General features: G+C 39.3%; 2 long non-coding RNA genes across 2 annotated transcripts in view; both read right to left on the bottom strand.

Moving 5' to 3' along the window:
- Positions 1 to 5421: 5421 nt before the first annotated feature.
- LOC142599480 (uncharacterized) lies at positions 5422 to 9044 on the bottom strand. Its single transcript, XR_012833049.1, has 3 exons — positions 8626 to 9044; positions 7397 to 7948; positions 5422 to 5603 (listed from the first exon to the last, which is right to left on the bottom strand). It is a non-coding gene; the product is annotated as an uncharacterized LOC142599480 (long non-coding RNA).
- Positions 9045 to 12182: 3138 nt separating this feature from the next.
- The window catches only part of LOC142599604 (uncharacterized), a 29426-nt gene continuing 26722 nt past the window's right edge, over positions 12183 to 14886 (bottom strand). The window contains exons 2-3 of the long non-coding RNA XR_012833182.1: positions 12963 to 13088; positions 12183 to 12307 (exon numbers count right to left, since the gene is read on the bottom strand). This is a non-coding gene — a long non-coding RNA (uncharacterized LOC142599604). The remainder of the gene's footprint in view (positions 12308 to 12962; positions 13089 to 14886) is intronic.

The following is a 14886-nucleotide window of genomic DNA, read 5'->3' on the forward strand; positions in this document are numbered from 1 at the left end:
TAGCAGTAAAAATCCTGATACATAAAGAAAAAAGAGATCTTACTGCCTTTCCCTGAAAGCCTCCCCCTCAGTTATTTTGATGATTGGATATTTTTTGCAATAGTTAAAAAGAAAAAGCTCTGACCCCTATGGAATTTGTTAGTTCACTGCAGCACAAAATGTAGGCTTTATTCTACCAAACTGAGGGCACTTATGTCAGGGATGACAATCTAAGTGGAATTCATTTGCAGAAACAAGATTCAAAAGTGGGCATTAGTCCAGAAGAAGAAAGAGTTCCCAATGGGAACATTTGCAACCTGATGCTTTTGCACATAAGAAAAATTAACTCAGCTACCAGTAAATCCACAACCAGTTCCCAACTTTGAGGAGGAGAAAGAAAAAAATCTTCCTGTCCAGACACTTCCCCTAGAGATCCAAGAAAAGCATGCGGGAAATTCACAGAAACACCCACGTGCCTCATCAACACCATTCCACCAAACCTCAGCTCTCATGCTAATGTGAATGATTTCAAAGGATTTCAAAGGTTTTTATACAGATTACTGACATTGGGGTTATGTATAGGATAGGCAACTCTGAAAAAGTTGCCACAAATTACCTGATGCTTCATTTGCTGCTTCTCCTGCCAGGGCTATTACTCTGTTAAAACAATGGATGGCTCAACCCAGAGAAATAAACCATTAGCCACTAACTCAGGAGTAGAAACTAGTAGGGCTTTCTTTTGCTATACTGGGCTGTACAAGGGAATTTAAGGTGGGTTGGCAACTTGCTGTTGATCACACAGGTCACATTCACATCCCCAACTGACAAAGTTAAAACAACCGGGTATGGCACGTACAAGGAGTGTAAGATGCAAGATGTGCACTGACAAAGCCAGGAAGATAAATCTTTTCCATATCTTTCCTCAAACTGCACAAATGAGGAGGCCTAACACTGCTTTTGTGTGTGACTAAGCTGAGCTGGTTTAATCAAGTGAAGGAAAAGCTACTCACAGCAGCAAAGCTGTGGGCAGTGTATTCAGTCCTTTGGTTGCCATGAATATCAAACTCAGTCAAAATATTTGATGAAAAATCATTAACTCTGAAGAGTGAGGGAGAATAGCTAACACAGTTACTGTCGAACAAAGATACAGAGTATACTAGTTGGGAAAAATTTGCAAGTATAGACTCTAAACAAGATTGAGCAGCTGAAGTGATGCAGTGAAATATGTACATACAAGTCAATTTAACAAAGTCACATACCAAATTAAACAGTCCTTTCCAGCACAGTCAACTTACATGACACAAACTGACATTTGGGGCATTTTTGTAATCACAAGAGGGAGGAAAAAAATGGAGGATTTATTCAATTTTAAATAATGGCAAGATTACATAATTATTTAATTTTATTATTTCTGCATTAAAAAGATGCTTTTCAATTATAAGAGAATGCTTTGCCTTACTGTCCATATTATTGTTTTACAATGAGCTCTACAAACTGTAATATCCGAGAGCACTACAGGGCTTCACTTGGGAAATCTTAACACTGAAGGAATATTCTGTGTTGCTGGCACAGTGGCTGCAAAGGACAAAGATGGATTATAGTTATAACCAGGGGATTCAATTCCCGTGATTACAAATCCACAGTTGATGATGGAACAAAAATATTCCGCAGTATGTTCCAAACAAGGAAAACCTTGGCTTTGATGCAATTCTAGGTAAAGAAAAGTGCAGAGAAAAGGGTTTTCTACTCAAAACTCCTTGCCTCCAGCACCTTGGAAACCTAGCACTAAATGCCTTCTGGTGTTCTGGGGAGTGAAGCAGGGCTTGCAGAATAGAGTTAAAAATACATCAAGGAAGGCTTGAAGACTCTCTGTGTCAGTAAAATGGTACTAGCTATTATTGGCCACACAGCTGTGTGAAAAGTCACCTACTAGCACTTCATTGGTGGCAAAGAAATGGAATGTTAGGTTGCCCCTGTTAGAAGAAAAAAACACAAATTATTGGTATAGTTATATCTGGAATCACCACTCAAGGTCAATTTAAAGAAAATCTACAAAGTAGAAACTTTATATAAATAAATTTTATTTTTAAATAGAAGAAAAAAAAAGGAAGAGGGAGTTCTGCCTGCTGATTTTTTCCTGGAAGACTACTGATGGCTGGAGAACAGGTGGGATTATCACCACAGCAGCATATAAGTAAAACTTAATTAATAGAGAGGGGAAGCGGTTTATTATTTGGACTGTTTAATGCTTTGAGTTATTTTTATTAACACCTACTTAATTCAAACACTGAGAGACATCAGGGAGAAATATCTAATCCATTTTGCATTTCAATGTAGGATTAAAAAAGCTCATAATATGCATATGGGACTTCCAAAGAGCCTTTTAGGGACAACAGGAGAGATCAGATTTAATACAGCTGATACTTTTAAAAGGAAAAACATCCACGACTACAACACCCTAACAAAGTATAAAAGACCTCACAGTTCTTTTTCCCTTTCTTTTTTTTTTTTTTTTTTTTTCCAGTTCTTTGGCAGGAAGATTTATAATGCAGGAGGAGCCAATGTCCTGACATTATCTCACAGGATAAGGACAGAGCAGACTGGTACACAACCACACCTACACACCAACAACTTCAGTACTACATTTTGCCACAAGACTTATGATTCACAGAAGTGTGAGAGGTCACCCTAACTAACCAGTTAGATTTCTCCTAGTAGTTTCTAAACTGCCATGAGCATTTTGGTTGCAGGTTCAGAGTCACCCCCACACAACAATCATTTCTGCAAGGCCAGGGTCAGGCAATAGCTGTCAGCAGAGAGGAAAAGGGGAGAAAAGGGTACTGAAAAGATAATTAAAGACTCTCAGTTGGCATTGCAGGAGAAAAATCTTTTAGTAGTATAGCATTAAACTAACTTGGCAAAAATGGATACAAAATAGACAATAGGTTAAAGAATACAATGGAAATACTTAGTGATATTAAAAAACACTGGGCTAAGGATTAAATCCAGGAAAAAAGAAGAATAAACATAACTAAAACAGCATTCAACACCTACACTTCACAAAACTTCACAAACACATTCGCTTGAAGGCAGAGATTCAGATATGAGACTAAACCCAGTCTCATATCTAATCTAATATTTAGTCTCAACTCAAAAACAGGCACAGGTTAGAAACTAAAATCTGAAGTATGTCTATAAGTGGGGTAGACAAATATGATTAAGTAGCAGGTGATATGTTTCTGAAGACATTATTGTTAATATGTATTACTTCCCTTTGGCTGTAAGCTTCTAGTAGAAGCTATGTGCTTTCTAAAAGATGCACACAAGACACTAAATAAAATAACCTCCCAAGTTATTACGATCGTTTCTCTAAATCACAGATCAAGACGGCATGAAGTGTAAAAGACAGGCACTACTAGAAGGATAAAGATAGGGCATTACTGTCACCATTACCACTTTGCTGTTCAGAGTTTGAACACTGAAACTTTGCGTGAACTTGCTCTACAGTGAACTTTATTGGCACTGCAGATGAATCAGGCCAAGAGTTCAGAGCATCTAACAGAAAACTTGGATAATCAAAATCAAGTGTTCAAAACAATCCTGACACCAAACCAAACACAGAGGTTTATTTACCAGTTACCTCAACAGGACAGCCAAGCAAGTGACTTTCTTCTCCCAAAGCACCCAAGCTGTTTCGGTAACAGAGATGGGCCAGCTTGGCAGCTTCTCTTGTTATTAATTTCTAATTTACAGGAATTCTGGTGCCTACCAACATTCAGTTTTCTCAGTCTTTGTTTTATACCAAGATCTGTGAATTAACCCCAGAAACGGGTTTTGGGGTTTTTTTCTGGGATTTTTTTTTGGTTGTTTTGATTTTTTGGGTTTGGGGGGGATTTTTTTTTGTTTTTAGGCTAAAAGCAGCCATAAAGTATTTCTGTTTTCTTTGTCAGAGAAACAGCATTTCCTAATCAACGTCCATTAAGGTAAACATGCCAGCTAGCATTGGCAGCTGTCTCATTTCCCAAATTTTTCACTTTGAACTCAAAATTTGAAAATGCTTAGTAAAAGAAATTTAACAGTCTTATGACTTAAGAACCTTCCATGATTTACCTTTCACAAAGAAGTCATATGGACAAATGTATTGTCACAAACCCAAAACATACACACACTCAAAAAGCCTGCAAGTTTAAGTTTCCAACACAGGTAACAGTACAGTCATCTTAGATTTTGTATCCTAGTAGGATTTTAATGCTTCTTACCTCAAGTGTTACTTCCTTGTAATCTGTTCCTGCTTTCATGCTACCATCTTATCAATTTCATTACATGGATACTGTAAGTAGTCACTAACGTCAGAATCTCATTATGCTGTAAAACAAGACTGATCCTGAACAGCTGACTGTCTCCATACATTGGCTTATCATTAGCATCAAAATCTCTAAAATCATAATTAAGCCTTGCTTTTCTTAACTTATCAGCATTCACCTTCCTAAAATCCTATGCCTTTATAAGGTCTTTGCCACTGATTTCACCCAGAGTGTATGTATGGTAGGGTATGGGACAGAGAAGCCTTGCATTTTGTCAATACACATTCTTGCTCTTTGAGGTTTAAAACAGGTGGAGTTTATGTGACAGCTATAGATAAACAGTGAATGAGGAGAGATAAGTTCTAAACAGGCTATGCATATATTTCTGGGTGGGATAGCATTGCGACACCCCATCCGTGGAGCACAAACACCATTCCATCCTACAGTATTCTGAAAATAAATAAACTAATGGTGCTCACCCAAGAAGAACCTGTGAGGATAACTGTAATCACATCTTCAGAGAATAGGGTTCCAGAAGAATGAAAATGAGGATGAAGGGAAAAAAAAAAAGGAGAACATTGCCTGCTCAGATATGTAAAGACTGTCCTACAATGAATACCCACAAGAGTACCAACCTCAGGTTTCATAAGCTTTTCTAAACCCAGTGACTGACTTTGCAACTTTACTAATTTCTTTTACGGGAAATATCTGTGTGAACCAGCTAAGTGACCAGTAATATTCATAATGGCAAGGTGAAGGACAATAACAAGGAACTGAAATTTTCTTTTTAAGCAGTTCTATTCTTTGAGACAGCCCAGTTTAATCAGTTTTTCAATTTGACTGCATTTTACATTCACAGATATTTTTACTAATGGTTCAGCAAAAGGAAAACATGAGATAGAGTAATTTGGGGAGAACCCTGAGACTCAGTCCATTCAGAATCTACTGTGAAACTCCCACTGAGCAACAATGGAAGAATTAGTTTTTAATTCAATCATGTTTATTTCCTGGTGTTTTCACCATCCACCTTCTACATTCAGATGACTGCAATCTACCAGATGCCAGAAAAGTATCTTTATGAATCTATGGGGAAAGTAATAATTAAATCCTCAGATTTATATTTTATCCATAAGCATTTTAATATTTGTATCCACAATGGCCTAGAGTCTTTCAAGTGACTCACTCATGCCTACAAGGAGGTTCTTCTGTCCACCACAGTTTTTAAGAGTCCTAGACCTTTCCTGAAGGAGCCATAAGAAGCAGCTATATCTTTCTTCTCAAATAACTAATCCAGGCTCAGGCTTCTTTTTCATGATGTAGCTGGAAGAGAAAGCAGTATAGTAAGTAGAAAACCACATGGCCAGAATTGTTACAGCAAGAAAGCCATTGTCTGGGAGGAAGGGGATGTGGAGCTGAAGCCCAGCAAGAAGAGGATGGATTGAACCTGGTCCTCTTCCACTCTCTTCCTCAGAATGTAACCTCTGTAACTTTACCACTCTGGAAGAAGCTGCTGCAAACATGCTCTGAGAAAGGCTGCATGACCAGGAAGGAGATAAACACCATCTCATGCACTTCCAAGTAAACAGAGACATAGTTATTGGGAAGTATAATATTAATATTTTTGGTTCCTACAGATTTTAGGCACCTACAGGATTAGGTAACAGCTGAATAGGGATTTTGAGGATCTAACTGTTGGACTTAGTCACCTAAATCCCACATCAGCATCTAAGGCCTTTTGTAGATCTAGGCCTTGGTCCAATAGCATCTACTGCTAGGAAACAGAGCAATGTCCTTTGTTAATAATAACAGTGAGGAGAATTATTGCAAAGCAAAGATACATTTTTCACCCTACACAGGATGTAAAGAGAAACAAATGTATTTTCCAATCATGCAAATAGAGATTAATCTCAATCTTTAGATCATCTGTAGTGCTAGCTTGCTATTTTCTCAGGCCAACTAAAACAGAATGGAGAACTCCTCCAATCAGTTTCGCAATCAGGTTAACAGAATAGTCTTTATTCTTCATGCTAGCAAAATTCTTACAACCTCTGTTAAAACTAGTTTGTTGTTTCTTCAATTTTGTATGAGTCAGGAACACAAAAAATCAGTTTCTAAATAAATCTCAGAAACTAGTAAAAACAAAGCAAGTCCAGAGGGCAAAGCACTCATAAAACAACCAGACAGAACAAACAGGTAGAATTATTTTTTACATAAAGTAAGCCAGCTTGAAAGTTCTTGAAACTTAGCAATATAGTTTGGAGACATTCCCCTTAAATTAATTTTTAGTGAAATAAAGTACAGGAGAAACAGACTTTTTTTGTATTTATCCTATGTTTCATATGTTCTTTTTTGGAAGGAACCTCACCCCCTGAGTGTTTACCAGTATCTGAGCAATTAAAAGAATTATGAAAATTTAATATAGCTAGAGGGCCAAATAAATGATGCATATTAGAGCTAACCCTTCTTTTAGCTTTTCCCTGAGTTCCCCAGCCTCCAAGACCTGACTTATTAAATAACCATTTCCAGTGCATTTAGAAATGTGTTCATCAGAGCTCACCCTACAGCAGTTTCTTTGCAGGGATTTCAAAGTACTTCAGCACTCAGTTGCATTTTGAAAATAAGATCAGTGTGTTTAGGTGCCTAAACAAAATGTATTCTTTTACTTAGGCAGCAACCCTTTAAAAAGTCTAAGATGGGGCATCATAAAGGGATCCTAGAAAGAATACCCCCCCCTAAAACTAAATAAGCCTGTCAGGACATGGGACATTACACTGGACAGCTGAAGTTCAATGAGATGCATTCCTTTTGTTTGCCTCTCATTTCAATGAACGGAGGCTACAAAAGTTGTAGAGTTTTTCCTATCCTCCTCTGAATGACAGAAATACTTTTCTACCAAATCTGCTAAAATATATTTTAGGTAAGTTTCTTTAGACCCCTCTTGTTTCTGAGAAAAGGACCTTTTTCACTGTTTCAAAGTGATCAAATTTCTCAAAAAGATTTGCAATTTCTAAACAGAACTGTTTCTTAGGAAACAAATTGCTTCTGTACATACTTCCATTTTTTCTCCTGGAGAAATGCATTTATTGCATGAATAGAGCAAGAGGAGCACAGACTTTTCATGAACAGCTCACCACAGCTAATATGCATCACTTGCATTTGAAACATTTTTGAGAATCATTTCTCTCAGAAGGTCTTCTCTGAAAACTTCAGTAAATCTGGCCTGAAGATCTTTCTTTCTTCAGTTTAACATACGTTAGATAAAACAGAAAAGAGAAGTGCTGGATTAGTCAAATGGCATGAATTGTTTAAATAAAATCTTGCAGGAATTTGTTTTTAAAGAGTCAGGCTAGCTGATAAACTTTGTGGACTTTGTTCTGTTTCACTTCCCTTATCCAGAAACACAAACTTATCCCCCTTATCCCCCTCCACAAACTGTACTGTGGTCTTTGTTTCTCTGTGGCTAAAATACATCTTTTATTTGAGAAAACAAAGAAAAAAAATTCTGGAAATGTTGGACATATATGTGAGCATATTCTTGATATTTGCCCCCAGGTACTTGCCAAGTCTATTTAACAGTCAAATAGTGCCTTTTGCTTTTTCTGGAATTTGCAAATAGTAAGCATTTGTCATGTCTTGTAAGCCTCCACCTTCCCAGAACTGTCATACTGGAAAAGAAAACATATTAAAAGATGCATCTGTGCAAGTTAACTTTAAAACAACTTATAAGCCCACAGTTATAAAAATGGGAAAATATATTTCTGCAGAGAAAACTTGCAAGTTAGCTAATCAAACTTTAGGCTCAGGCGTTCAGAGAGGTGTCACTTAGGGCTCTTAATGTTGCACACATAAAGTCAGCCTGCAAAAATAGCAGAGGCTTAAGCCATAAATCATAGTATGACTCCTCTCCACCTTGCCCAGCTGCACATTCAGGGTATTCTGGACTCCAGACTCCAGCATAGCATAGAAATACCCAGGCTTGCTTTAGATACACTGATTGCAGCATCTGAATCGTTCCAGGCTCAGGAGCACCATGCGTGGACAAATCTAATGTACCCCGTTAGCAGGAAAGAGGCAAGAACATTTTAACAGTTCCAGACTCTTTCCCTTCTATATAAAACCAAGAGGTGGTATCTTCCCCATGTTGAAAGAGAGCGCTGAAAAAAATGCATCTGAAGTTCAGGGGCAACAGCTTTTAGTCCTGTTTTTTCTGTATCTTAAGACTTGTCCTGATTTTTAATTTTTGGGTTGAATTGCCAAAGCAGTTGCAAAGCTGCCACAGCAGCCCAATTTCAAATGAGGACAGAGACTCTGGTTTTATCATTTGTGGAGGGACTTTCCTCACCTTGGTTCAAGCAGCTCAGGGTTAGGCCTCCAACCTCTGGCTTGTTGCCAAAGGTGCCTTTTACAAGCCAGCACAGAGGAGCTGGTACTTCTGGGTGGTTCATCCCCGGTGTCTAACTCAGGGGGAGATAAATCAGCATCTGAAGGTGGTGAGAAAATTATTCCGGAGTGACTATTTCAGACATAAATAACTAAGTCTCCACAGGTACGCCTCAGACCCTGTTCAACCCAGCCACGTTACTGAGGAACTGGGTGGCTGCAGCTGCCCGTGTGGAGAAGGTGTCCCCCAGGGTCTGCAGGGCCTAGCTCTGGGGTTTGGTCATCGCATCCCCAGGGCAGAAGTTTCTCGAAAAAGAACTTTTGCTCTGCTTCCAGTATTTGCTATTTTTCTCGACTGAAAGGACACTTTGGTTACCATGATGCCAGACGCTTTTCTCCCCTCTTTCACAGTACGTTCCAGACCTCTCAGCTGGCTGCTTTGTGTAAACATTTACCCCACACCCCAGGGGGCACTTCCAGGGCAATTCTTTCCCTCGATGGAAAACTGGGAATGAAGTGGGTGTCAGGGGGCCGTTAGAGTCCTGCTCAGCCCAGAGCAACCCCCTGGGGCTGAGGCGGGACATGGCCCCAACCTCCCCACTGCCTGTCCCCAGTGGGACAATGGCCACCCTTGGTGGCCAGGGTGCACTCAGCAGCCAGACACCTGGAGAGGGAATGACTGAGGCCCTGACACTTGTGTCCCCTCTCAATGAGGGGCATTCCAGGGCTGACAGACACTGGTGCCTGGAGGGACTGAGCATGGCAGCAAGGCAGAGCCTCACCAGCCTCTGCCACCCCTGGCCATGCCAAATGGGGCTGCTTAAGCTCTGTGGGCTCCTCCAAGGGTGTCCTTGTGCCCCCAAACTGGTACAGAGGCAAGAAGTGGGGCGCACTTAAAAATCCTTATTAAAAAAATCAACAAAATAGGTAAGCCAGATCCCAAAGACCCTGTGCTGCAGATAATCATTTTGCAGAGCAAGTAGCTTTCCTCCTGAATGCAGGCAACATGGCAGCAGGCTGTTCCACTTCCAAGGAAAGTAGAGGCTGGCCTGCCATGAGAGAAATAAGAAGGTTTTGAGAAGGAATGAACACCAAAGAATATCTGAGGCTGCAAGATGGGTTGAGATTGTAAAATCAAAGTACCACTGTTTGCTTTGCATGCTCACCCAGCAGACGTGACCTTGGCACATTTTGGCTTGGACTTACCTTTCCTTTGCAATGAAACAGGACTCTGCTCCCTCGCTGAACCAATATTTTTAACAGAAAAAAGAAAAAATGGCAAAAGGTCTTAGTCTTCTCCACCCACCAAATTTGCCATCTGACTATGTTTCTTAAATGTTTAGAAGCATGAAACAGTAAATGTCAGGGATCAGGCCTTTCATATGTTTGTACTGGAGGCAAATCCCAGCACTTCCCAATACCATGTCCAAATTTAGGTTTCTAGTTTAAAGAACCTGGCTGTTAATTGAAGTTTTCACTTTTTTTTAAAGGCCTGTATGACTTCAAATACACCATTTCATCATATATTATTTTATCAAATAAAATTAAAGATCGTTGTGATCTTAAAGGGCACTCAAAATAGAGAGAACTCTGGTCTCACTGGTATGGTTTAAATTTTTAAGGATTCTAATGCAATATACAAGATTTCTTCCTGTGGGTTTGGTTTTGGGTTGGCTTTTTTTTTTTTTTTCAGCAGACACCTGCTTGCATGCAGATGGACTAATATGTTCAAGATGTATCTTCATATGTATTTGAGTACATTTAATGGCTGACAGATGGAACTGCTTTCCTTATGGAACATGTAATTTTCAGAAGCTGATTCACCTGTAAGCAGCATGAAAGGAAACTAACAAGGCCACTTCCAGTCCTTATGAGCTGCCAGAATTCATCTGAAGTCACTGGGCTGATGACAAATTACACCAGGTTCTGCAATCTTGATGTGAGCACAAAAAACAAAATAGTGTCACCTGTTTTATGTCTAGCTTTCCGTACTTTTTATGTATTGCCAGCAGCAAAAAAGATTTGCTCTTATACTAAGAATCTGACCACAATTTGCGTAAGCATGCATTTTAATGTGCTGCACACTTCACAGCAATACCATCTATTCTCATGTTATTTGCCCAAAATCTTTAGGTTGATTTGTCATTCAGCGACTATTACACATTTAAATTTCTATGTAATACACAGGGCTCTTTATATCTGCCTTATATTTATATATTAGCCTGCATCATTTGGAGCATTCTGTCACACACACTAACAGCATTTTTTCTTCCATGATGGGTTTAATTATCTCAAAATCTCTGTCATGACTCAGTTTGGTATGACTAACTGTAGATGTACATTGCTAGCCCAAGTCAATGGCAGTATGTTTCATCAAACCAATTGTCCACTGTTTTCAAAGGTCTATGTTACCTCACAAGAGTTCAGTGGTAAACCTTCCAAAATATCATACTTAAATTCAGGAGGGCATGCTGTTGGTAACATCTACAGCTATACAGGAATCTAGATAGTGAGCATTTATATTTACTTCATTGTTTATGATTAAATCATTCAGATTGATACAATTATTTAAAACAGTTTAAGTACACTTGCAAAGAGATCATTAGAAAGCATAAAGATATGTGTATATCACCTTTTCATAAGGAATTGCAAGAATAGTTTTAGCTTTAGAATAAAATACGAAAGAATTAGATGACTTACAATAAATTCGGAGTTAATATTACTAGTTCCTAAAATATCTGAATAGCATTGATATAATAAATGTGTATTAGTTGAATTGTATTTATCATGTTTTTTCAGCAAGTCACCACCTGGCAATTTCTCACACCATTTAACATGCAGATAGAGGCAGAACAAGCACACAAATCCGGTTGCCTTCTGATGGAATGTTGTTGCAATTAAATTAGTAGAAAGGTCATTATTTAGAGAGAGAAATCATCTTTCTATTGTGTACATGTATTGTGTCTAGACCAAAAAGCCTTAAATTATGTTTGGGGATTCCAGGCATCATCACAGAAGTAGAAATATTACTGCTTTGGCTTGTTGTCTCCAGGATGCATTACTTACAGCCTGATAAAAGTTACAGTTTATAACAGGGAAGAAAGTTTACCAGCAAAATGGTTGTAATGCATTTTTTCTTTTTGTATCTACTATTAAAAAAGTCCTGCCTGTAAGAGAGGTTCCCCCTACATTTCTGTGGGGAAGAAAATATCTCTTGCTGAAAGAACCCAAACTGCAACACTTATCATACATACCTTCTACAAAGTTTGTATTTCTGACAGGGGACAAATAAATTTCCTGTAGATCATTCAAACCAAGTCCTTTGTTTTCTAATTTTTCACTCCCAGATCGAGTGGTTTGTCCATGGCGATCCCTGTGTAAGGACTATGCTAACAGTTCACACCCACACCTATCAGAGATGCGAGCAACAACCCACAGGAATGAAATGAAGAGTCACACTCACTTTCTGCCATCTTATGAGCCCACGTGTTAGAAAAACATTAGACAAAGATGAATGGTATCAGTGCTGACATGTAAGGCACGCTGTTGCAGAATAGGAGAGAAGATTAAGCTCCATGCACCCTGCTAGCCCCCTGCTCGCTGGCACGGTGGCACTGATACATGCTGCTCCTCCTCGCGGAGCCCTGGAAAGGAAGAAACTGGAGACGAGTTGTGCGTGCACCCTCCAAACAGAGGCAATGCTACGCAGTATGGCACACGCTGCTTAAAGGTCAAAGAACATTTGTTCTGTGCCCCACTCCATGTGAGGACATACTGTTTTCCTTCAGCCCAGTTTGCTCAGCCTTAAGCAGAGGGTTCAGGGCTTAGGTCTAAATGAGCTCTTTACAAAAAGGGATAATGTGTGGGTCAGGTTCAACAAGAGGCATTAGAATAAGCAGTACAAGACTGCCACGAGATTGAATAAATCCAAATATTACCATATTTTCTGGGAAGAAAATAGACACGACCCAAGAGAAAAAGTGGTCAGAAATCAGAGACGTGTCTGACCTGAGCTGTACATACCACAGTGTTGTTGCTTAGGTTGACATTCCCACCAAATCACTGGCCAGAACAACACTGCTGCTGAATTCAGTCGCCGCACTGCAAACCCAGCCATTACATACTGGGAACTCAAACAATAATTTTTCTAATGCACTGAGTTAGTTTTCTTCCCGCCCAACTTTCCTATCTCCCCTTTCACTTTATTATTTAAGGATCTATTACCACGGGTTTGTACAGCAATTTAATCATACAAGGCCTGATCTTGTGAGGTGCCGAATACCTTCAGCTAACACTTACCACACATCACCGGAGGAATGTTTTGTCTTCGGCTACATTTTCAGCCTGGCTGTTTCCCCTGTCTTTTCCACATGTAGGGGTGCTACATGATCCATTTAAAGGGCACCTTCACTGTTCTTTGTATTCCTGATACACAGAATTATTAAAGTAATTGATTTAGTAAAGTAATTAAGCATGTTTCTAATTTTAAAAGCAGAGAGTATTTCCACAGACTTCAAGGGAACTATTCATATGTTTAATGCTATTAATTAAATTAAATTCCAGCCAAAATGAGCTCTTTATTTTATTACCTGCTTATATCGTACAGATCCCGAGGACATGGCTAGCACTAGGCAATCACAAAGCTGCAAAGGAGCCTGTGACATCCATTATGTGACACAGCCCCTCTGCAGCAAAATAAACATTGCTGAAGCCATAAAAACGAATCCTCATTTTATATTAATAATGCACTTCACAAGGGCTTTCCAAAACACTCCACAAAACAGATGGATTAAATTATAGCATGTTGTTTGCACAGCCGCAAATACATATAATGAAGACCAAGTCCTTGTCCAAAAGAATTTATCACCTGAAACACAACTACCTGTAGGAAGAACGGGGACAGCTCTTTAACAGCTTTGTACATTTTAGATTCTTCAAGGACAGAGGTAACTGGTCAATCCATTAGATCTATAAATAACAATAAATAATACACATGTAATTCTGAATTTATTTTAATAAAGAGCTGTTTCATTTACCCAACTGTAACACTTCCATTACAAAGCTGCCAAATTTCATTAGCTTTCTATTTCCAGTCAAACCTGAAAAGGAGGTGCCAGCCACTCAGTAAGAATTGCCAATTTTGGTCGAACAAAAACATGGGACTACAAGCCAGGTATTTCCAGGGATTAATGAGAAGGATACTGACAAGACACTATGACTGAGACGGGAACTTTCACTGAGAGAGCTGATAGCCCTCTCTGGCTGGAGAGATTACAGAGGCAGAAAATCAGGGTTAGGCTCAAGTACTTTAAATGGCAGGTCTTCTGCTAAACTCACCCATTTTGAATTAAACATTACAGAGTTGCCACCAACAGAGAGAAGGGAAGACAACAACTGTCTGCAGCAGGAGGGGGAAGGAGCAGATCTGAACAGGGAAAAAGTGATTCCTCCAGCAAATGTGGCTGAAGTGTGGTCATCCCCTTGCTCAAGTGATCCCTTTAAAGCATGATAACTCATCCACATTGTTCTCTGCAGCTAGAGCAAGCATCTCTTGCTCACCCCTCACCCGTAGCTTTCCAGCAGTTATATCCATCAGTACCAGTTAGTCACAGGTGTCACATTCTTCATGTGACGTTTCTCAGAGAAAACAAGACAGCAGCTCCGCTTATTCAGCTTAAAGCACCACTGCCCTAAGCAGATTTCAAGCAGTCAAGGAGCTGTGCTATGGGCTCTGCAAGCTACCATTGCCTTAAAGACCAAAATAAACTCTTCAAGCTTCTTGGTGAAGAATTCAGCATCCCTAAAAAAAGAAGTACAGTCAATCACATTTGCCAAAAGTCAGTGAAAGGATGAGCTGTTAAACTGAAGCTACTGCATACTAGGCTGGAGCTAGTCTTTACCTTCCCCCTTAGGCAAGCTACCAAAAAGTTTTATACAAGCAAGTGTTCCACTGACTTTGAGAGCCTTCTTTTGTGCATAAGACATCATACAAGCCAAAGACTTCCCAAGGTCTTACCAAAAGCTATAAAATTATTAGCTGGACACACAGAGTAAACACTATGAATGCAAACAATAGTGTTTGTCCCTAGTTCATATGCATATCTCCTTCTGAGACCATGAAGAATCAAAACAAATCATTATTAAAATCAGTACTGGCAGATTGTCTGTATATTAGTGTGTTCTAGCCTCAGGTACAAGGAGATGTCAAGCTAACTTTTTAATT

The sequence above is a fragment of the Balearica regulorum genome, chromosome Z (assembly GCF_011004875.1).
Source record: "Balearica regulorum gibbericeps isolate bBalReg1 chromosome Z, bBalReg1.pri, whole genome shotgun sequence".
NCBI classification, from domain to species: Eukaryota; Metazoa; Chordata; class Aves; order Gruiformes; family Gruidae; genus Balearica; species Balearica regulorum.